At 37.9% G+C, this 23,531-nt stretch overlaps 1 pseudogene; it reads right to left on the bottom strand.

Annotated features, from left to right (window-relative positions):
- Positions 1-11,464: 11,464 nt before the first annotated feature.
- Positions 11,465-13,755, bottom strand: LOC149750501 (RNA guanine-N7 methyltransferase-activating subunit-like protein pseudogene; annotated as a pseudogene).
- Between the last annotated feature and the right edge of the window lie 9,776 nt (positions 13,756-23,531).

Here is a 23,531-nt window from a genome sequence, read left to right as displayed (position 1 = left end):
AAAGATTAGAGATGGATGTGAATCAGGGCAGCTTAAGTCCTGAAATATTACATATCTTCTCATAGTGGCTTTAAAGATAACTTTGTATTTCATGACTTCCGTGATTCTAAAATCTGAATGGAGAGATAATATTCTCTAGATATTTATAGCAAGCATATTCTTTTATGTTTATTTTTATAATAATTTGAAGTAAATACTCCAGTCACAGTGGGCTATTAAATCTGCTTTGCTGTTAATAATTAAGGCTCTGAAGGCCAAAACTTAACCTAAAAATTTACATTGACCCAGCTCATGTTTACTAATATTACCTTTTTTCCCTCTAGCTGTCCCTACCTACTTCTATTTTTAGCTTATTTCAGTAGAAGTATGCAGCAACCCTCCTATAGGAAGCCCACCAATTTACTTCAACAACATTAGATTAGAAGCTTTGTAAAAGGTGGGAACCATGCCTTATACTTCTATTCAAGTGCTTTATACACAATTGACATGTAATAATTTTAAAAAGTTTTGTCATATCAGTAAGTAAAACATTTGTAGGAAATACAGATTTCTTTGAAAGAAAAAACATTTATTATCCCATTAAGCAGAGATAATTACTATCAACACTTTAGTGTGAACCAAAGGGTGGCAAACTTTTTGTATAAACAAATAGTAAATATTTGAGGCACATTGGACCTTGCATTCTCTATCGCAACCACTCAACTCTGCTGTTGTGGCGTGAAAGCAGAGGTAGGCAATAGAAGACAAGAAAATCCATAGACAGTGTTTGTAACTGTGTCCCTATAAAACTTTATTTGCAGAAACAGGCTGGTTGGATTTGGCCTGCAGGCTATAGTTTGCTGACCTCTGTATACACTATCCTTTAAGCCCGTATATATGTAATATGTATAATAATGTATATGTAATATATATGTATGTATATGGTGGTTTTTAAAAATGACACCATAAAGAGATTACTAGATATCCTTTCAAATCTTGGAGCCTCTGGGGATTGTCTGTCCTATAGAGCATGGATATTTAATTGCCCCAAAGGGGGAAAATATTGGTTCTTTAGGGGTGGGAAAAAACCCTTAGCTCTTACAATATCTGTGGCTCTCCAAAGTTCAACTCTACCCAACAAAATCTTATTTTTTAATATTTAATTTGGGGGAGGAGAGAGTTAGGTAAAAATGTCTAAAAAGTCTCCTTAGGAAGATAACAATGAAAAAAAAGTGTTGAGCAACATTGTTATATGAATCTTTGTCTTTGATTAGGATATTTTTCAAGTCTATAGTTTTTAAGATAACTGACAAATTATTACAAATGCAAATAATTCTTGTCTATAGACTCGCAAATGAGTTTTGTACAGTGGAGAGACCATTCCCACTATTCATCACTAGGAAAAAGTCAGTTTTGTGTCCATTTGTAAATTTATCTCATTGTTCATTCACCCTATGTAAATTTGTGGTTCTCTAATTTCTCCTTTGAATTGGTTGAAACACTTGCCTAGTTCCCTCATTTTATAATAATGAGTTAAATAAAAATCTTTGACAAGTGTATATTTTATACCTTATGAGAGTCATGGTTTCACCTTTTCAAAAAGATACAATTAACAATTTCCATTGGTTTGTAACAGTTCTTTTGCACTTGCCAGTATATCAAAAATCTTTCCATATCATTACATATTTTAAAGATTGTCAATATTCAATTAAATGAGCATGTTTTAAAAATGATCTTTTATTGTTGGAAAACAATGAATTATCACTTTATGAATAAGCATAGATTCCTCTCATAAACATGCAGAATATGGAAAGTCATAAAGTGTGTCAAAAGCCTGTTGTTTAATTTTTTGGGCATACTGCTTGTTTGCTTTCAGTTCCATGTTGACTTTTTCGAGGACGTGGGCCAGTGGACATAGAGGCCAAGCTATTTTCATGGCTCTATTTGTTGACAGAAGGTTGCATGTGTCGCTCCTATGAATCTCAGATCATTCTGGGGAAAGCACTGTGCCCTGGCCCTGTCAGAGGTACACACGAGATGCAGGACACTGAGTACACTCCGATGCTTTACTTGGCTCAAAGTACCTAGTCAAGATTCTGGTTTGGCTTGCAATTTATTTCAGGAACATGGAAAGGCCACTGTTTTTCTGGGCTTTATGTTACATTGCCAACTCTGAACCTCTTTACCCTCTTACTGCCCAGACCCTAATTTCTAGCTCCCATATAAATGTTTTATATTCTTTAAAAAGTTTAAAATTTAATCCAAAATTGTAGAAATGGATCTTCTCAGATTTTTATCTATCCTGTTTAACTCTTGTTAAGGTTGCCTCCCTCGGACCCTCCCTCTCGCTCTCTCCCTCAGCTTCTCTCCCTCCTTACAATTGCCAGGTGAGTGGGTAGAAAGTGCCGATTCTCAGAATAATGTTTTTAACTTCCTTTTAGGAAACCAAATAAATAAATGTTTTTTACACAGAGGGGAAGGCAAAGATAAGATAAAGTCAATTTTACAAAGTGGATACTAGTTATACGATCGGAGTAGTGAGATGGAGGTCACCTCATCCAACATCCTATAAAACAAGCCACTGTTATATATCTGCAGCAGTGGTATAGCTAATCTATTAATGTTGTTTTATCATTGCTAGAAAAAATATAAAATGCAGCACTTTCAAGATCAACCAGCACTTTATAAAATGGTGCCAAATTACATCAAGGCAAGAAAGATGATCTCTGATTTTTAAACTGACGATCTCTGATTTTAAAACTTCTAAGTTTTGACTTTTGGTAAAAACCCATTTAACATTTCAGGATGCAGTCCTTTGGTAAATGTCTGCCATTCCTTTAGTAATCTTTCTGCCTACAACAACATCTAAATTAAGGACTTACTCTTTTTTTTTTTTTTAACATCTTTATTGGGGTATAATTGCTTTACAATGGTGTGTTAGTTTCTGCTTTATAACGAAGTGAATCAGTTATACATATACATATGCTCCCATATGTCTTCCCTCTTGCGTCTCCCTCCCTCCCACTCTCCCTATCCCACCCCTCAGGGCTGTCACAAAGCACCGAGCTAATATCCCTGTGCCATGCGGCTGCTTCCCACTAGCTATCTACCTTACTACGTTTGTTAGTGTGTATATGTCCATGACTCTCTCTCGCCCTGTCAAAGCTCACCCTTCCCCCTCCCCATATCCTCAAGTCCGTTCTCCAGTAGGTCTGCGTCTTTATTCCTGTCTTACCCCTAGGTTCTTCATGACATTTTTTTTTCTTAAATTCCACATATATGTGTTAGCATACGGTATTTGTCTTTTTCTTTCTGACTTACTTCACTCTGTATGACAGACTCTAGGTCTATCCATCTCATTACAAATAGCTCAATTTCGTTTCTTTTTAAGGCTGAGTAATATTCCACTGTATATATGTGCCACATCTTCTTTATCCATTCATCCGATGATGGGCGCTTAGGTTGTTTCCATCTCCGGGCTATTGTAAATAGAGCTGCAATGAACATTTTGGTACATGACTCTTTTTGAATTTTGGTTTTCTCAGGGTATATGCCCAGTAGTGGGATTGCTGGGTCATATGGTAATTCTATTTGTAGTTTTTTAAGGAACCTCCATATTGTTCTCCATAGTGGCTGAACCAATTCACATTCCCACCAGCAGTGCAAGAGTGTTCCCTTTTCTCCACACCCTCTCCAGCATTTATTGTTTCTAGATTTTTTGATGATGGCCATTCTGACCGGTGTGAGATGATATCTCATTGTAGTTTTAGTTTGCATTTCTCTAATGATTAATGATGTTGAGCACTCTTTCATGTGTTTGTTGGCATTCTGTATATCTTCTTTGCAGAAATGTCTATTTAGGTCTTCTGCCCATTTTTGGATTGGGTTCTTTGGTTTTTTGTTATTGAGCTGCATGAGCTGCTTGTAAATTTTGGAGATTAATCCTTTGTCAGTTGCTTCATTTGCAAATATTTTCTCCCATTCTGAGGGTTATCTTTTGGTCTTGATTATGGTTTCCTTTGCTGTGCAAAAGCTTTGAAGTTTCATTAGGTCCCATTTGTTTATTTTTGTATTTATTTCCATTACTCTAGGAGGTGGGTCAGAAAGGATCTTGCTGTGATTTATGTCATAGAGTGTTCTGCCTATGTTTTCCTCTAAGAGTTTGATAGTTTCTGGCCTTCCATTTAGGTCTTTAATCCATTTTGAGCTTATTTTTGTGTATGGTGTTAGGGAGTGATCTAATCTCATACTTTTACATGTACCTGTCCAGTTTTCCCAGCACCATTTATTGAAGAGGCTGCCCTTTCTCCACTGTACTTTCCTGCCACCTTTGAAGGACTTACTCTTTTTATATGATAATGGGTTTTATCTTTATTATATAATTGTATCTTGAAAATTCATAACAAAATGGCAATTTCAATTAAAAAATGAGCAAAAGAACTAACCACCCTAAAGTCAAAATGCATATTACAAGAATATGCAACCTCACTAACAACACAACTGCCAATTAAAATGTGGGTGTGTGTTTTAACACCTTAACCATTTTCAGGTGTACAGTTCAGTGGCATAAAATATCTTCATATTATTGCACAACCATCACTGTCATCTGTCTCCAGAAGTTTTCATCCTCTCCTCAGCCCCTGGCAATCACCAGTCTACTTTCTGTCTCAATGAATTTGACTACTGTAGGTAATTCATATGAGTGAAATCATATATATTTGTCCTTTTGTGACAGGAATATTTTACTTAGCATTATGGTCTTAAGGTTCATCTGTGTGGTAGTATGTGTCAGAATTTCCCTCCTTTTTAAGACTGAATACTATTCCATTGTATGTACTACCTTTTGCTTATTCATTCATCTGTTGATAAACACTTGAGTTACTTTCACCCTTTGGCTCTTGTGAATAATACTGCTATAAACATGGGTGTACAAAAACCTATTCAAGTCACTGATTTCAATTATTTTGAATATATACCCAAACGTGGAATTTCTGGATGATATGGTAATTCTACTTCCAATTTTTTGATGAACTGCTGTGCTGTTTTCTGTACTGGCTGCACCATTTTACGTTCTCACTAAGAGCACATTGAGTTCCAGTTTCTCTACATCCTTGCCAACACTCGCTATTTTCTATTTTTTGGATAGTAGCTGTCTTAATGGGCGTAAGGTGGTATCTCAATGTGGTTTTAATTTGCATTTCCCTAATGATTAATGATGTAGAGCATCTTCCCATGCACTTATTGGGCATTTGAATCTCTTCTTTCTATTCAAGTCCTTGGCCATTTTTAAATCAGATTGCTTGACTTTCTGTTGTTGAGTTTAAGCACTTGCATTTGTATGTACATGTGTAAGATTAAGTTCAAAGAACTGAATTTTTTTCACACAATAGCCAGATGAATCCTTGGGATAGTTTAGAGAATTACCTAGTTGATGATTGGGAGAACTCCCTTGAAGATATAAAAATAATAAATGTTTTTTGTTCAAAGATAAGATTCATTTATTTCTAGTGAGATCACCCATCTATAAAATTCATCTATCATCAACCAAAACAAGATCAGCCACTTAAAAATATATAGATTAATTTATAACAAACTTTTATGAATATGACTAGGTAATAGTTGACTGGTATAATTCTGAAACACATCAGGTAAGTATCACCAGATGTCAAATGAAAGGCTAGTCCTTGAGTGTTAAAGAGATGAGACCTCTCAGTAATTTCAGCAAAGAGTCTTTCTGAGGATGGTTTGTTAGTGTGCAAGTGAGGAGTGCTAAAAGTGCTGGCTTCTCCTTAAGTTGTGGAAAAGAAGTTTGAGGATGGGGTACTAGAAATCTGAGCAGGCTTCACGGTGACCCTAGAGGCCAAACAGTTTGGCTTTAAGCACAGGAGCTTAACTCATTGCTTTAAATCGAAGCTCCTCTTCATCATTCAAAGTCCACTATATTCTGGTCTCACCTTGCTCACCCAACCTAATTTCTCATTCTCTTTCCAACATATTCTCCCCAAGCAGGCTAGCCTCCTCTTCATCCCAAACACCGTCTTGTGGCAGGTGTTTATCTCAGGGCACGAGGTATGCAAATAATGTGACTGTTTTTCTAACAGCTTGACTTACATTTCAAGCCATTTTTCTGAAGGGCTATGAAAACTCATTTTCATTAAAATCATAGTTTTCCGGGCTTCCCTGGTGGCGCAGTGGTTGACAGTCCGCCTGCCGATGCAGGGGATGCGGGTTCGTGCCCCGGTCCGGGAAGATCCCACATGCCGCGGAGCGGCTGGGCCCGTGAGCCATGGCCGCTGAGCCTGCGCGTCCGGAGCCTGTGCTCCGCAACGGGAGAGGCCACAACAGTGAGAGGCCCGCGTACCGGAAAAAAAAAAAAAAAATCATAGTTTTCCTCTATAAAATCTCAGGGGCTTAAGGTGAGCCAAGGTATCAAGTAGGGAGCCCATATTTCCTTGGAGTCCTTGGACCAGTATTTCTTTATCTCCCTCCCTCCTCTGAGCCCAGAGAATAATTTTCTGGATCTACGGTGGAGACAATTTGCTCTCATTCATTCCAGTTCTTTTCTCCCTGGCCTAGTCCCTTCTCTATTAAGAGCTTGAAGTTGTTTTTGTTTTAAACATCTTTATTGGAGTATAATTGCTCTACAATGGTGTGTTAGTTTCTGCTTTATAACAAAGTGAATCAGCCATACATACACATACATCCCAATATCTCATCCCTCTTGCGTCTCCCTCCCACCTTCCCTATCCCACCCCTCTAGGTGGTTACAAAGCACCGAGCTGATCTCCCTGTGCTATGCGCTGCTTCCCACTAGCTATCTGTTTTACATTTGGTAGTGTATATATGTCCATGCCACTTTCTCACTTCGTCCCAGCTTACCCTTCCCCCTCCCTGTGTCCTCAAGTCCATTCTCTAGTAGGTCTGCATCTTTATTCCTGCCCTGCCCCTAGGTTCTTCAGAATCTTTTTTTTTTTTTTAGATTCCATATATATGTGTTAGCATATGGTATTTGTTTTTCTCTTTCTGACTTACTTCACTTTGTATGACAGACTCTATCTAGGTCCATCCATATCACTACAAATAACTCAATTTTGTTTCTTTTTATGGCTGAGTAATATTCCATTTGTATATATGTACCACATCTTCTTTATCCATTCACCTGTCAATGGACCCTTAGGTTGCTTCCATGTCCTGGCTATTGTAAATAGAGAAGAGCCTGAACTTTTGAAAGTCAAAAAACCAGAAGGAAACTCCTTTCTCTTTGTTGCTACATACTTTTCCCAAGGCAAGGCACATAGAGCAGCCCTGCTGACTGTACGGGGGAAAAGATGAAGAGAGTGGAGGGAATGAAACACTGGGGGAAAAATAATCAGTTAATATACAAAACTTTATCTCACTATACTAACTTCAACGCTTTTACGTTTGCTCAGGTGGTTCTTGCTTAGAACATTCTTCCTCCTCCTTTATCCCTCTCCTGCTGTACTTTTCCTTCAAGCTTTGGCTTAAGTCTTCCCTCTTCAATGTATTGTCCTTTACTACTGCTCTTATAATTTATGTCACATGAATTAAAATGGAATGTCTTATAATTGCTGTAGGACTGAAAGAAGAGTCACCTAGTCCAAGCCCTCATTTCAGGCTAGAATTTCTAAGGTATCCAAGTGTTTGTTTAAGCCAGTAGTTCTCAGTGTGATTCCCCTGACCAGCAGCATCAAGTGGGAACTTGTTAAAAATGCAAATTCTCAAGTCTCTTTGTAGATCTACTGAATCAAACCCTGAGGTCAGGTCCAGAATCTGTGTTTTAACAAGCCATCCAGAGGATTCTGTTACTTACTCTGGTTTGAGAAGCACTGATTTAAGCTATGTTAGCCGGTGGAAGGAGACACTTGTTAGTAGAAGCGATTTCAATATTTGAATGCCTATTGAATGTACTTGAATACCTCTAATGGGTGATATTGATGGGGCACTCATAACTTATAAAGCATCTTTGGAAAACTGATTTACATTGGTCTGAAATCTAAATCTGATGTCTTCTACCCATCGCTCAGATTTAGCTTCCTGGAGTCGCAGGGAAGAAATCAAATCTCCCTTCCACGTGACAGTCTTTAAAATATCTCAGTATTACTATCATTTGCCCCTCTCTGCTCCTCTCTTATCCAGTGGCATGACTTTTGAGTCCCTTTACTGTCTTGCTTGCACACAGCTGAACACAATCTTATTTGTTTACAGTTCTCTATGATGAGCTCTGCACAGAGCTGAACCCTGCTGTTCAAGGTCAGACAAGCTAGAGGAGAGTGGCTATCAGTTTCTCGCTTCTAGGAATTATACTCACATTAATGTGAGCTAATACGGCCTTAGCTGGTTTTTTTGGTGGCCACAGTGTTAATTCGTACAAAGCATGTTGTTAACTGAAATTCTTTGCTGTTCTTCACTTCTTTTAGAAATGCTTCCAGACCCCACTTTATGAATCACACAAAAGAAACTCATTTTATAATGGTGGCAACACTTTTTTTTTTTTAATCCAAATTGGAATTCTTCCTGTTGATACCCATCTGAGCCCCTAGGTACATATTCCAAATACCTTTTGGTTGTATATACATATACTCTCACTGAAGGTAGTACTTGGCAGAAATTCCAGTAAAGACTTTTCAAAGAGCTTTCCAACAATGGCAATGTCCTTGGGAGGTACAGGTAACACGTAATTGGACATATACATTTGTGTGTTTGCTTCTTATGGTGATTTTGCCTCACATGTGTGTTGCATCAAATATCCACCCTAATGTAAGAAACCACAAAAAGAGATTTTACCTCATAAAACAGAACCCAGATGTTTGTAGATCAAAGTAATGACACTCCTTAAAATGTTAGTAAGTAAAATATATTCAGTAAATAGTGTAAAATGTACTCAAATTGACAAGACTAACAATTCAGCCATTAAGTGAGAAGGGCATGAGCTTATTTATTCAACAAAATGTATAGAGCTCCTTCTGTATAATGCGTAGGAAGAACTGATATATATTCGACTCCTGGAATATACCAGTCATTTTATGTGGAATCCCCATGAAGTAGAATGTGATTATCCGGTTTTACAGTAGAGAACTGAGGCTCTGAGGGGATAAGTGGTCCAGGGTCACAAAACAAGTAGCAAAACAGATACTTGAACCCAGGCCTTCAGGCTCCAAATCTTGCTCCCTGTCTACTATATTATACGAGGAATATGAAGAACCAAAAGATATAGTTTCTGTACCCAAGAAGCTCAAGGTACTTCATAGAAAAATAAGTAAATATGGATTTTTTAATTCTCTGTACAAATCAAAGAAAGCTAAGTTAAAATTTTAAATTAGTTAATTGAATAAAAAATAATTTTAAAACGGCAATGTTTAATTTTGGCAAGAGCTGAGTAAAATCAAAACTTTTCCTACAACTTGGTTAAAATTTACTTTGAAAGAAATTTAGCAATATAGATCAAGAACGATAAAAGTATGTATACCCTCTTTTATACCCTTTATTATTAATCCATTTCTGGGACTTCAGTCTAAGACAGTATTCTAAATGTTGAAAAATGGCACAAAGTTATTACTGGCGGAGTTGGAAAGAACACTTCTGTGTTTCCCCTTTACCCTCACACTGCTACCATACGCACAATACTTCACTTCTGACACCGGGTGTGTGGGTTTTCCACATATCAAGTAATTCTCCATGACACCAACTGGATTGCCTAAGATTCCCTTTAATTTTGACACTATTTGCCTGGAGTTAGTGTCCGATCCCACAAGTTAAAGGCTCAGGCCCCCAAGACTGCCCCCAACTTCAGATGCCAATCACAAGTCCCAAGCTGTCATGCATACTTTTCATCAATTAGCTATAAATCAGGGTTTCCACAACCCTCTTCTCTTGGGTTTGATAATTCACTTAGCATGGCTCACAGAACTCAGGGAAACATGTTTACTGGTTTATTTTAAAGGATATAATACAGGATATGAGTGAGCAGCCAGATGAAGAGATACATAGGACAGGGTTTGGAAGGGTTCGGGGGCCAGGAGCCTCTGTCCCCATGGAGTTGAGGTGTGCCACCCTCCCAACATGTAGATGTATTCACCAACCCAGAAGTTCTCTGAACTCCGCACTTTGGGGATTTTTATCGAGGCTTCATCACCTAAGCGTGATAGATCATTAACTCTGTCTCCAGCCCCTCTCCATTATCTGGAGAGGGGGTGGGGCTGAAAGTTCCAAGCTTCTAATCATGGCTTGGTCTTTCTGGTGATCAGTCCCCATTCTGAAGCCATCCAGGAACCCGCCAAGAGTCATCTCATTAGAACAAAAACACTCCCGTCACCCGGGAAATTCCAAGCAATTTAGGAGCTTCGTGTCAGGAATCAGGGTCAAAGACCAAATATTGGAACACCGAGATTCTTTTAGTGCTCATGTCACTTAGGAAATTACAAGGGTTTTAGGAGTTCTGTGCCAAAAATTGGGGGCAGGGATGATTATATGTACTTTATATTACATTAGCAGCAGTAATTTTAAAAACAGGAAAAAATAGAAACAACCTATATATCCAATTTATTACCTAAATGTTTGGGTTAAACAGTTTGGTCTGTCTGTGGAATATTATGCAACCATTAAAATAATGATTATAAAGACTATGTAGCATTATAAAAGCATGCCAATAATAAACAAATACACATTTGGGTATACAGTATATCAAATACTTATGATTTATGTTATAAGAAAGATATAGCATAAAGATGAAGAAAATACGTGAAATACTGATGTATTGCAGTGGAATAGTTTTAAAATGTCCTTTTGTTTCAAATTTTTTATTAATTTTATGATGAAGGGAAAAAAATCTCCAAACTTTCCTGGCATTGTCTGCTGTTGCAAGACATAATACACTCTTTTTTTTTTTTTAACTTGTGCTTTAGTTCCAGTAGAACTAAGTTTTTGGAAACTAGCTTTGTTTATTAAATTGTAATCAGATATTCCTAGCTCAGTCTTCAATAGTTCTAGTAAGGGAAATACAACACATTTGACACTTCAGTGTAACTGTCACAACTTCTCCATTCATTGTGAATCTGTACAATTAAAAATTTGAAGACATTATGGCTCCTAGGATTAGTTGTTGAGATTGGGGATGCAAGGTCAGTCTCTTGGCTTCCAAGGAAAGTACTTCCTTTCATTGTGCCCTGAGTGTGTCTACACTGTGAGATGGAGAACAGGATTTAGAGCTTGCTATTGAGATATGAATTCTCGTTGGCTCTGGCAAGGCTGTTGGGACTTCCTTACATATTTCTGAAAGAAATATTTTGACAGGGGAATGGTTCCTTAGTTCTGCTGGGGCCTCAGCTTGGGACTTGGTGACTCTCTGGCTGTCACAGCAAGGGGGGGAGGTGAGCCAGCACAGATAGCTGGACAAGAGTTGGAGCTCACATCAGATGTAGGCAGGCATGAGCCCAAGGCCTAGGGAAGGAATAAGTAGGATGTGGGGTTGGTGGGGGATTGGGTACTGGGAATAGTATAGGGAGGAGCTGGGAACAAAGGCAAGGCCAGGGTAGAGTTCCATCCAGAGATGGAGCTGGCTCAGAGCAAGAGTCAGTGCTCATGGGACCAAAGGGTGGACATAGGCTTGAACATTCAGCCTTAACAAAGAAAGCAAAGGCAAGAAACAGGAGCCACAGAAGAAGCTGGGCTGAAGCCCGAAGGAAGTCTGGTGTTGTAAATGGGAGCAAGGAAAGGGTGGAATTCTGGGGGAGACTCTTTCCAACTCCAGCTGCCTGTTATTATGGCTCACACGTTCCAGGTACAGAGAATTCAGCGTCCAGAGTGCCCTGAAGGAACTCGACAGCTTATAACCAAATGCCATGCAGGTTTCTGGATAAGGTGTCCCAAGCAGCATCGTCCTTAAGACACCACCACTGCTCCGGTGTCTGTAGCCTGGACTCAAAAAGATCACTTGACTGCTGGGAAGCCCTTTCTCTCAAGAACTATGGCTTACTGAGAAAACAGGGTCTCTGCCATAGCTGCCCGGATAAGCAATACAGAGTTCAAATACTTCTAATGCTATTGGTAAAGCATTTGCCATTTCAAACTATAGATTCTCCAGTCTTTACAGATGATTTTTAATCCTGGAGGATATATGTGCACAGACACACATCTCATTCCTCATTTAGATATTTACAATATGTGTACAGTTGACCCTTGAACAATGTGGTGGTTAGGAGTGCCAACCCTCCATGCAGCTGAAAATTCATGTATAACTTTTTTTTTTTTACTTACAAGTATTTTATTTGAGTAAAACCATTATAATGGCCATTAAAATGATATGAAATACAATGATCACTCTGAAAGGAAGTTACAGCATCACTGGATTTACAGAGGAGGAAGCAGCAAAGGTGCACATTTGGAGGTGAACATAACATTGTAAAATCAACCCACATTAAATACCGTAAAAGCAACTACAAAATGCAGCATTATTTACATATGATTGAAAAGGAAGGGAACACTTCAGAGTTAAACTTTTGTATAATGCGTGAATTTTGACCTGGTATGTTTAAGTTAGCAAAAAACCTTAGAGTTTGTATAAAATTACTGTGTGCCTTAATCCCACCTACCACTAGATCAAGACATTGAAACTGAGAATGATTCCTTCCTGATTTTACAGCTTTATTCTTGATATCCCTCTAAAAAGAGACCAGAACGATTGTGAAGATGATTCATACCTACAGAGTAATTACAAAGTACCACAGTCACATAATAACAAAAGCCGAACGAAATATACTACAACTGTTTTCCTTTCAACTACTACTATGTCACAAGTAAGCACAGTTGTGCATTTAGGAGTTGATTGTACTACTTCTGTAAAATATTAGGAATGAGCACATCTGAGTATAGGGATACTTACTTAACTTACAAAGTAAAAGCAAGCATTTTCTATGTAAAATCTTTATTTCTGTGTAAAACAAAGAACTCCTGAAAGTCAAACAAGGAAAAAAATTCACAACATTCAAAGCACTATTAACTCATGAAATAAAGAAGAATCTGTGGTAGAAGTCAAGCGATATAATCCACAACCTTTTTAGGGGAGTATTTATTGATATTTCCAGCAGCCATCATATCTCTCCAGTAAGATCTAATTTAAAAAATGTCTCAAGTTCCAAAAAATCAGTCCACTCTCTACAATCAGATGTAAAACTATGACCAACAGAAAACACAACATAAACTTTTGTCATATTAACAGAGTAAATGGTTTTACTAAAAACTGCTGACATTTCTATCAGTAGTAGCCATAGGGAGGCTGTTGGTTGTGACCATAGTGTCCATATTGATGGGGGTAGTAAGGTTCTTGTCTGTGCTGCGGGTAATTGTTACCCCAGGGTCATCCATGCCACTGATTGGATCGATTGTCACTTGGCCACCCCTGTCTGCTATCCCTACCTCTAAACTGTCTGTTATCTTGCAACCGATTGCCTCTCTTTCTTTGGTTCCCACCAGCTCTGCTCTTCCATTCCTCAACAATTGGAGGGGACTCAGGAGGGCGTTTCAGGTATTCCTGGTACTCTTTGTCATCTGTGAATCTACTGACAAACATCTCTTCAAAATTTGGAACAGCTTCAGAAGTGTCAGTCATTCTGAAATTCCCAGGGATTTGAGGCAGCTGTACTATTTAATGTTTAGATTGTTTAGATCTCCGGCCCAGAGCACCGTCACAGGATCTCCAGACCCCTTCAGCTCTCCAAGGTAACAGGGCCACTTTCATATATAACTTTAATGTCAGCCCTCTGTACCTGCGGTCAGCATCTGCAGATTCAACCAACCAGGGATCATGTAGGACTGTAGTACATATTTATTGAAAATATAAGTGGACCTGTGTGGTTCAAACCCATGCTGTTCAAGGGTAAACTGTTTGTATAAATATATTTATATATCTATATCTACATATATATGTATACACACATACATTTATATTGCCTATCTTCTTTTTTGGTTTGAAAAAGTATTTTATTTTTTATTGAAATATATTTGACAGATAACATTGTGCAGATTTAAGGTGTACAAGATGTTGATATGATACATTTGTATATTCTTATATGATTGCCACTGTAGAGATAGTTAGCACCTCTATCATGTCACATAATTATGATTTTTGTGTGGTGGGAATAATTAAGATCTAGTCTCCTAGTGAGTTTGCTGATTGTAATACAATAGTGTCTATATTCACTATACTCTGCATTAGATCTCTATGACTTATTTATCTACTAGTTGCAAGTTTGTCCCTTTGATCAACACCTCTTCTATTCCCGCCACACCCCAGCCCCTGGCAATCACCATTCTACTCTCTTTTTCTATAAGTTCAGCTTTTCTACGTTGCACATGTCAGTGATATTGTACAGTTTTTATCTTCCTCTAACTTTTTCTCACTTAGCATAATGTCCTCAGGTTCCATTCATGTTGTTGCAAATGGTAGGATCTCCTTCTTTCTCATGGCTGAATTTTCTGCCTATCTATCTATCTCGAATCTTCTTCAACCACTTGCCTACCTTTTTCTCTTAAAATTTGCTTATAAAATATGGCGCCTCTGGATTAAGGTCACCTTGACAATTTTTGTACTCTATACGTGTCTTTCAGCTTGTCACTGGATTTAACATAGACTAGAACATGGCATGTCTCATGGAAAGTCTTCATAGGCTCTCGCATTCTGTTGTCTCAGCCAATACTGTACTGAACTGTTGGTGGGAGCACAAAGCAAGGTGTCTAACAATCCAGGCAACCAAACAGCTCATAGACAGTGGCAAGTGGGGCCCATTACATGTGACTTTCTGCTCTAAGTCGTCTCTGCCACTAAGAAGTTCTTGAGCTTCAGAGTCACTGACTGAGTCCTGACAAAGGCTCTCCTTGACCAAACCTTAGTTAGGCTCCTTTGAACCCTTTAGGCCTTGACCTTGGTGTCTGTCCTGTTGGGCCAGCATCAGTCAGTCACAGCAAGAATCTTGCTAAGTTGCTTTAAAGAGGGCCCCCTACCCTTGATATCTGGTCATCCTCAATATAGAAAAGTCCACATTCCCCAGCATCCCCCAGGTGATATATGATCACCTTGGCTTGCCTTCAGCAAGAGTTCTATCAAGTCGCTTTAGGCAGAAATCCCCCTCACCCTCGTAGATAATGTAAGTAATCCTTTCTGTAATTTTCCACCCTTGACTAGAAATCCCCACTTGTGCATGCTATTTCGGAATTGAGCCCAGTTCTATACTGAGATCTCTTTCCCCCTATTGTAACTGTTTCTGAATAAAATATAATTTTACCACTACAACTACCATCTAGCTCTGACTTTAACAGTCTTAGGTTAAAAATTTCTGCCACAGTTGCCTTTTAAGCCCTTTGGTTGACATTTTGTTTGTGCAGAATTCTGTAAATTAAGATGATATAGGCATGAGTTACAGAATCACATAGACCTGTTTTGAATCACAGCCCTTTTCATCTGCTAGCTGAGTCACATTTTGCAGAATACTTTATCCACTGCACCTCAATTTTCTTATTTGAAAAGTGGGCATAACCATACTTATCTAATAAGATTATGAGGAATAAATGAAGTAACACTTGCAAAAATGCTTAGGACAGAATAGTAACAAAATAAATGATATTATTATCATTGTGGTGGGATTACCCAATGAGAAGAAACATTGGAATGTTTTATAGCAAGAATAACTGCTATTTAAAAGTGTTCCTTTTTTCATATTCTTTTCCATTATGGTTTATTATAGGATATTAAATATAGTTCCTTGTGCTATACAATATAGTTTATCCATTCTATATATAATACTTTGCATCTGCTAGTCCCCAAAAAAGTGTGTTTCTGGTTTTGGAAATATCAGGTCAGCTTGGACCAGACCTTCTTTTTCTGGAAAGAACCACTTAATGGCTTTTCTCAGAATTGTGGGTATTTAGTAACAAGCTTACCTGTTTATGTAGCAATATGAAAATGCTTACATTATAATTAACAAAAAGAATATGCAATTGAGTATACAGTAGAACCAAATACTTATGATTCATGTTATAGGAAAGGTATAGTATAAAGATGAAGCAAATATATGAAATGCAGATGTATTACAGTGGTGGAATAGGATTTTATTTGGTCAGACAATGGCAACCCCTCTCTGTGTTCTTGGTAGATAGGGATTGCTGGTTGGTGTATGTGGGGTGGGAAGAGGGAAGACATATTTACACGGGGTGCCAAGAAACTTTTAGAAATCAAAGGGGTTGAGATCCTCATCTCTTCCCTTTTGAGGTTCAATATTGTTAGGACATCTCTGACCTCATGGACCGAGGTGTTTCCAGTTGAAGTCATTGACCAGGAAAGGAGACCAGGTTTCTTCCGCCCAGGAAGGAAGTCGCTATGAAGAAGGGGAGGGTTTAGGCTTGTGACACATGTCCCAAATAAGGTCCTAGATGGTGATGCGGAAGACTGGGTTGGTGTTGCTCATCTAACCCTCAGAAAAACTCTACAAGGCAGGACCTGGTGTTTATCCGTTTTTAATTACAAAACTTAGAGAGGTTAAGAAATTTGCCCAAAGTAAGAGTGCCAGGAGGTAACTAAGAGCTGAGACTTGAACTTGTCTGTCTCTAGGATCCTTGCATCTCACCACTATACTCTGTGTCCTATCTGAGACCTTTATATGGTTTTTCTCCTCCTCAGTTGACAAAATAAAGAAATGCTAGTTGGAGTTGAGGATTAAGACAAATACTCCAGTGAGAAAGGTACTGGTAATTAGAGAAAGAGAACCCAAAAGGGCTTTGAGGTTTCCTGGCCTCCTGCAAGAGGGTAATGATTATGTGATGTAATCCACATTCTTGCCTGACTTCTGGAAATAAGAAAAACAAGAATTTTCAAGATGATTGCCTAAGATTGAAGGTCATTCTGTGACCATATTTAGTTGTTGGTTTTTTTCCTATGAAAACTTGATCTTTCCGGACCTTAATGATTTCATCAGTAAAATAAGAGGGTTGTACTAAGTCATTGTTTAAGGTACTTTTCATGCTTTAATGTTTGTGAGTGCCCGAATTTATAAGCTTTTTCTGGTATTTAACCTTTGGCCTTAGCCTCTTTAGCACTATGATCAAAACTGATAGACTCAAAGTTTATGTGACAGGTAAGGAAGCCAGGACAAAGGACTTAAGGAAGGTTATGAAGCAGGGAGTCTGGCAGCAAAAGGTTTCACAGCTATGAATTAAATGGAGTTGAAAGGAAAGAATTCAGGATCTCAGAAACTAGTGGATAAAGCAGAAAAGGTTGAAGTTCAGGAAAGGCTTTCAGAGGGATTACATAGAGAAATGGATAAGATTTGGTTGTGCCTTAGATGTTAGCAGGCTGCAATTAGATTGGCCAGTGTGAGTTAGAGGAAAGGATTAGCCATCACAGGGGTGTGAGTAACAGATTGCTGTGCAGCTCCCCTATCTCACAGCTCCAGCCCCAATCTCTTGGAAGATGGCGTGGCTGCTGACACCATCACCAATAACTCTGCTCGCAACTACACAAAGCTTTCTTAGTCTTAGTTCCGGTGAACCAAAGAATAGATACCAACTGAGTAAATGAAATGTTTAAAAAAAAAGTCATGAAACCACAGATGGGAGCAGTTTTGCTCTGATCTGTTTGAGAGAGTAACCACTTTCTTGTCCTCCTCTTCCTTCCTTCTTTCTTCTCATCTTCCTTCTTTTGCCTCACCTATCCACTTCTTTCTCCTTCCTTTCTCTGCAGCTCCTTTCCCTCACCTCTTCATTCTTTCCTCCCCCACTCCCAGCACTTACAACACCATGTTCAAAAGTCCATGCTGGGCATTGTGGCCAACACAAGATAAAGTAGACATAGTTCCATTTTCTCACATTGCTCTCAAGCAACAAGAGAGACAGACACAGACAAAGAATGCAGTAAACCAAATTTGTAAAAATCATCTCTTGGGTTTCTTTTCCTCACTTCCACCTTGTCTGTACAGACCCATTCCAAATCGCTAAAGTTCTCTCCATCCTCCTCCCTTCTAAAGCTTGTTCTAAGGATTAGATGACTAATGGCTAATGATCTTCCCTAAGCTAGGAGACAAAATTCTCCTAAGGTTCATTGTGTCGTATCAAGCAAATTCCAGACATATGACCAGTCACTAGCTGGGGCTTCCTTCTCTTTTTATTAAAACAGATACACAGAGTGTTTTAAAAAATAAGTTTCAGCATTTGGTCTTTTTATTGAGTAATGATAGTATTTCCAGGACTTTACTGAATGCTTACCATGTGCTAGGTACTTAACATTATTTCTGATCCTTGTATTATCACTCCGCTGCTAACATCAATTCATAGATGGATAACTCAGAGAGGTTAAGTGACTAGTCTGATGTAAAACAGATGGAAGTGGAATTAGAACATAAATCTAACTCGAAAACCCAAGCTCTTTTCACTACCTCTGTGCTTTAATGACAAAGGCGGTTGCATACAATCTTTTTACTCCTCTTCAGAAGAATTCTACTTTCAAGTACTGTATTTTGTTTATTTTGTTTTTGTCTTATTTCTTAATCTTACTCATGAGGTAAGGCATGTGTTAAAGTTAGGCTACTAGCTTTGAAATACAATTGGATTCCTTCTAGGTTATACGAGTATCTGATCTGTTTTTGTTATCAATTGTAGACTCTACTATGATATTCAATTAAAATTTTTAATAGTTAGAAAAAGTACCAGAGTGGCATAATTTTTTAAAGTTAAGACTTTAAAAGTCTTATTTCTCCAAAGAAGATATACAGATTGCCAACAAACACATGAAAGGATGCTCAACATCACTAATCATTAGAGAAATGCAAATCAAAACTACATTGAGGTATCACCTCACACCAGTCAGAATGGCCATCATCAAAAAATCTACAAACAGTAAATGCTGGGGAGGGTGTGGAGAAAAGGAAACCCTCTTGCACTGTTGGTGGGAATGTAAATTGATACAGTTACTATGGAGAACAATATGGAGGCTCCTCAAAAAATTAAAAATAAAACTACCATATGACCCAGCAATCCCACTGCTGGGCCTATACCCTGAGAAAACCATAATTCAAAAAGAGTCACGTACCACAATGTTCATTGCAGCACTGTTTACAATAGCCAGGACATTGAAGCAACCTAAGTGTCCACTGACAGATGAATGGATAAAGAAGATGTGGTATATATATACAATGGAATATTACTCAACCATGAAAATAAATGAAATTGAGTTATTTGCAGCAAGGTGGATGGACCTAGAGACTGTCATACAGAGTGAAGTAAGTCAGAAAGAGAAAAACAAATACCGTATGCTAACACATATATATGGAATCTAAAAAAAATGGTTCTGAAGAACCTAGAGGCAGGACAGGAATAAAGACACAGACATAGAGAATGGCCTTGAGGACACGGGGAGGGGGAAGGGTAAGCTGGGACGAAGTGGGAGCATGGCATGGACATATATACACTGCCAAATGTAAAATAGATAGCTAGTGGGAAGCAGCCGCATAGCACAGGGAGATCAGCTCGGTGCTTTGTGACCATCTAGAGGGGTGGAATAGGGAGGGTGGGAGGGAGATGCAAGAGAGAGGAGATACGGAGATGTATGTATATGTATAGCTGATTCACTTTGTTATATAGCAGAAACTAACACACCATTGTAAAGCAATTATACTACAATAAAGATGTTAAAGAAAAAGACTTTAAAAGTCTTAAATTTAATGCTTATTTATAAAAACACATGTAGTTTTATACATTAATGTTCATTGTGCAAAACACATGTGGACTTACAGGCATTAACAAAAGCCGAAGGAAATCGTAAGTCTTCTTACTGCTTGGTGTCATATACAACTTTAATGTATATTCACTTGATTTATAGAAGTTGCCAGAAAAAAAATCTCACTTTGATATTGTACAGCTTAAAAATAACATTATGAATTCTATAACAAATTTAGTTCAAAAGACTGTAAGAGAATCCTAATAGATTATTAATTTTTTGTATCTTGGCATTGCTTATATCATTCCTGCTGTATTAATATTAATTTTCATTGAGAATATTTTGCCAGTATGCTTCTGTTACAACATAATAATCAATAGGGGAAAATGTAGCATTGATCTGAGATCAGTTGTAATAGATTGTGACATTAATTTGTGCTCATCCTATCATGAATTTGCATCAAATTGAACTGATGCTGGTCATGTCCATAATACAATAGAATTTCATGCCATGTCTATATGGTGCCTAGATAATAGAGGCAGTGTTTAAACAGCAGTTCCTTTAACCCCTCTGGGTGTCAATGCTTTCATCTGTAAGTACAGATTATATTGCATCAAAAGAGTGAATGGCACATTGCTAACATTTGGTGTGGGTTTACTATTATAACCTATGAACCCTATTTTAGGAGTGAGAATGCTATTAGTAATGTTGCCTGTGACAGCTGTTGAAGCTTGAAGCTAAACAACCTGAAGCTAAACCCACCAGTAGTCAGAGATATTAAACTCGTTTAAATGTGGACCTAATACAGCTTACAATCCATGAGAGAGGTTTGGAGAGGACTTTGACCATGTTTGAGGGGTGGGATCTTCTAACAGGGGAGAGCAGGGAACAACATTCTGATGTCAGTCATCAGTTAAGCTCTTAATTTTCTGGGTTTTCCGAACTGTGCTTCCAGGGCATGGTCCAGAAGAAGCTTCAGTGCTCCATCCAAATAAGCTTTAAAAATATTGCATAACCTACTCTCTTCTTGGAGATTCACAGTATTCATTTACATAGCAAAGGCTTAGAGGTATGCAAAAATGAATCCTGTTTTTGCTTAATTCCACCTCACTTTTCTCAAACTTATTTGTTAATGGAACCCTTTAAAAACATACCACCTTTAAATAGTCTGTATAATTAGTCCTCCATGGAACACATCTAGAGAAATGCTGATTCATAGAAAACTCAAAACTCGGCTACTTTTCCCTTTTTAAAATTTAGGAGTTTAAGGGACTTCCCTGGTGGCGCAGTGGTTAAGGATCCGCCTGCCAGTGCAGGGGACAGGGGTTCGAGCCCTGGTCCAGGAAGATCCCACATGTTGTGGAGCACCTAATCCCATGCACTACAACTACTGAGCCTGCATTCTAGAGCCTGTGAGCCACAACTACTGAGCCCACGTGCCACAACTACGGAAGCCCGTGTGCCTAGAGCCTGTGCTTTGCAACAAGAGAAGCCAACACAATGAAAAGCCTGAGCACCACAACGAAGACTAGCCCCCACTTGCTGCAACTAGAGAAAGCCCATGCGCAGTAGAGAAGACCCAACGCAGCCAAAAAAAAAAATTAATTAAAAAAATAAATAAAATGCATGCATTTAAGACAAATTGTGCTGACAAATAGCTTCTCCAATTTACCTTTTCATACATATTTAGTTGTAACAAAAACTTCACCATGTGGTAGGTAGTGAATTCATAAAACCCAGGTGAGGAGATCAGAAGCCATGTATCTATACATACCAGATGTGTCTCTATTTAATTACTTTTTTTTTTTTTTGGTGACTTCCTTCCTCCTTCCCTCCCTCCTTCCCTCTTTCTTTCTTTCCTTCCTTCCTCCCTTCGTTTCTTCTCTCTCTCTCTTTCTTTATTTCTTTTCTTTCAGTTTTATTGAGATATAATTGACATATAGCCCTGTATATGTTTAAGGTGTACAACGTAATGATTTGACTTACGTACATCATGAAATGAATATCACGATTAAGTTTAGTGAACATCTGTCATCTCATATAAATACAAAATTAAAGAAATAGAAAAAATTTTTTTCCTTGTGATGAGAACTCAGGATTTACTCTCTTAACAACTTTCAAATATAACATACAGCAGTGTTCATTGTATTTATTATGTTGTACATCACATCCCTAGTACTTATTTATCTTATAACTGGGTGTTTGTACCTTTCATGCACTTCCCCCTCTCCTGACCCCCTGCCTCTGGTAACCACAAATCTGGTCTCTTTTTCTCTGAGTTTTCTTGTTTGTTTTGAAGTATACTTGACCTACAATGCTATCTTAGTTCCTGTTATACAACATAGTGATTCAATATTTCTATACATTACAAAATGATCACTGTGATCATTCTAGTTACCATCTGTCACCATACAATGTTTTTTTCATTATTGACTATATTCCCCATGCTGTACATATCATCCCTGTGGGTCATGTGTTTTAAAACTGGAAGTTTGTACCTCAATCTCTGTCACCTATTTCTTCCCTCCCCCGACTCCCTTCTCCTCTGGCAACCATCTGTTGTTTTTTGGTTTTGTTTTGTTTTTTTCCTGTAGCTACAACTCTGTTTCTGTTGTGTTGTTTATTCACTTGTTCTTTAGATTCCACATATAAGTGAAATCATACAGTATTTGTCTTTCTCTGTCTGACTTATTTCATTTAATATGATACCCTCTGGGTCTAGCCATGTTGTCACAAATGGCAAGATTTCATTATTTTTTATGGTTGAGTAATATTACATTCTATAGATATACCACATATTCTTTATCCATTCATCTATTAGTGGGGGCAATTAGGTTGCTTCCATATCTTGGCTATTGTAAATAATGCTGCAATGAACATTGGGGTGCATATATCTTTTCCAATTAGTGTTTTTGTCTTTTTTCAGATAAATACCCAGGAGTAGAATTGCTGGATCATATGGTAGTTCTATTTTAACTTTTTGAGGCATATCCGTACTATTTTCCATAAATGCTGCACCAATTTACATTCCCACCAACAGTGCACAAGGATTCCCTTTTCTCCACATCCTTGCCATCGCTTGCTATTTGCTGTCTTTTTATTAATAGCCATTCTGACAGGTGTGGGGTGATATCTCATTGTGGTTTTGATTTTCATTTCCCTGATGATTAGTGATGTTGAACGTCTTTTTGTATGCCTGTTGGCCAGCTATATGTTTTCCTTGGAAAAATGTCTATTCACAACCTCTGCCCATTTTTAATTGGGTTGGTATTTTGTTGTCCTTTTTGTTTGTTTTGTTTTGTTTTTTGTTGATGTTGAGTTGTATGAATTCTTTCTGTATTTTTGATATTAACCCCTTATTGAACATATTGTTTGCAAATATCTTCTCCCATTCAGTAGACAGGCTTTCTGTTTCATTGAGTTTCCTTTTCTGTGCAAAGCTTTTTAGTTTTACGTAGTCCCATTTGTTTTTTTTTTTTGCTTTTGTTTCCCTTGCCTGAAGAGACAGATCCAAAAAATTATTACTAAGACTGATGTCAAGGACCTTACTGCCTATGTTTTCTTCTAGCAGTTTTATGGTTTCAGGTCTTAAATTCAAAATGGATTAAAGATTTAAATATATTTTTGTGCATAGTGTGAGAAAACAGTCCAGTTTGATTCTTTTGCATGTAGTTGTCTGGTCTTCCCAACATCATTTAGTGAAGAGGCTGTCTTTTTCCCATTGTATATTCTTGTCTCCTTTTTCATAGATTAATTGCCCATATAAGTTTGGGTTTATTTCTGGGCTCTCTAATCTGTTCTGTTGATCTATGTATCTGTTTTTGTGCCAATACCA

Source organism: Delphinapterus leucas, chromosome 1 (genome assembly GCF_059928025.1).
Source record: "Delphinapterus leucas isolate spDelLeu-1000000601 "Yukka" chromosome 1, BTC_Dleu_Yukka2, whole genome shotgun sequence".
Classification (NCBI taxonomy): Eukaryota; Metazoa; Chordata; class Mammalia; order Artiodactyla; family Monodontidae; genus Delphinapterus; species Delphinapterus leucas.
This window is presented reverse-complemented; position numbering and strand designations above follow the sequence as displayed.